We start from the raw sequence: 1781 nt of genomic DNA, 5'->3' as shown, positions 1-1781 counted from the left end.
GTTCTGGTGGTCTCACTGACATTGATGATGGAGGGGGAAAATCACCTCTGATCGGGATAGTTTTATCACCAATTATGTGGCTAGTAGAGGGCTTTCTTATTAGAGGCATGTTTAAATTTGCAGAAGGTAAAAATGCACTTTCTCCACTAGTGTCAGCCACAAAATCAGAATTATGTTTATCGATATTACCCCTGATTTAAACTATTTCTTTTTGAAATCTTCAGCCAATGAAGACAACAGACAAGAATTTTTAATCTCAACTCTTCTTTTTATTCTCACTAAAAGCTGGGGACAGCCTCGTTTAACATTTGGATTATGATACAAATGCAGCTACAACCAATGGAGAAACATTTTAGTAAAATTTTAAACCAAAATACAAGACTACAATAAGGCTAACTTATAAAACCTCAGATTCCACGTTTACAATGCAAAGATAATATCATCAAAATGTGAACATTGCTGACGATATTTTGAAGTTCCTTATTTGGAAACTATGCATTTAAATAGTATACTCATCAAATTTAAGAAGTCAGCCATTGCAGTAACAGTGAATACCACTTTTTATAAGCAGCCTTAATACCTTTATTTAGATTTCTGGAATTATTCATAGTTGCAAACAAAGTTTCTCATAATATTGACTACTTAAGGCACTATCCTCATTTTTTAGAAAAAATAAAGGATTTTAGCCTTAGTAGTTTTATACAATTTTCAAAATTTAGCTTTACTTTTATATTATCATTGATTGATATACAAAATAAAATTTTATATATAAGTTACCATGTGGTAACTAAAATTTCTGAATACCTTTCTTAAAACAGAGACTTCTTTTTCTACTGCCAGAAAGTCAGCTAAACAAGCAGAACCTTGAAAATTCTACCGCACCTTCTTAAACCCATATAGGTTTAGCTGTCTAAGTAAACTTTTCATACTTCCATTTTCAAATATTCTGAAAGGGGCCTTTCTTTCCAAAACTTCCTTCTTAAAGACATCTTCATCAATCACTATGAAATATCCATTATCATCCCACGAGATGGATTTAAATTGGTCACTCCCAGCTATTTTCCAGAGTTTTCTTGGAAATGTCAGATAACGAAAATCATTATCTTCATCTGGTTCAGAGACACAATGTGTGTATCATGGTGTTTTTATCAAGGATTCTTCAGACAAAGTCTGAAAAGCATTTTCTTCAATCATAGACCTCAAGTCCAAGTCCCCAGAAAATGTTTGATCACACAATAGAGATCTACCGGATTTTGCTGAACCAGTTGGTCCATATTTACAAGACACAACTTGAATTTCTGAAGAATCATGTGCCATCTCAATTAAATATATCAACAGCTACTTTTCTAATCTGCATGATTTTGAGCACAGCAGCATCAAATGCTGCTTTAGCAGGCCTGCACAGATAAACTGCTAGACCTTCACAATGAAACTCAACTTGAGTAGCTGTGACATTACAAAACAACTGGCCTCTCAGCAACTCAAGTGTAACATTCAGCCAGTGTTTACTTGTCATTCATCCAGTTAAAATGAAACATATAGGATGCTTATATTTAAAGTGTGATTTGCAAATATTATCCAAACAAAATCTTTCTAAATAATTTAATTTTGGGGTCTATGAAATAAAACCAATCTCCTTCCTTTTGTACAGAAATTTTTACCAGATTTAAGAACAGAGTATAAGTAATGCACAAAATATATAAAATAATATTAAAGTTTTAGAATTTAAAGTGAAATTTGTGTAAATCCAGTACAGATAATGTATATCTATTTCAATATCA

General features: G+C 32.1%; 1 pseudogene; it reads right to left on the bottom strand.

The window, feature by feature from the left end:
• Positions 1–762: 762 nt before the first annotated feature.
• On the bottom strand, positions 763–1317 carry LOC140693653 (heat shock transcription factor, Y-linked pseudogene; annotated as a pseudogene).
• Positions 1318–1781: the final 464 nt, after the last annotated feature.

The sequence above is a fragment of the Vicugna pacos genome, unplaced genomic scaffold, assembly GCF_048564905.1.
Source record: "Vicugna pacos unplaced genomic scaffold, VicPac4 scaffold_20, whole genome shotgun sequence".
NCBI classification, from domain to species: domain Eukaryota; kingdom Metazoa; phylum Chordata; class Mammalia; order Artiodactyla; family Camelidae; genus Vicugna; species Vicugna pacos.
This window is presented reverse-complemented; position numbering and strand designations above follow the sequence as displayed.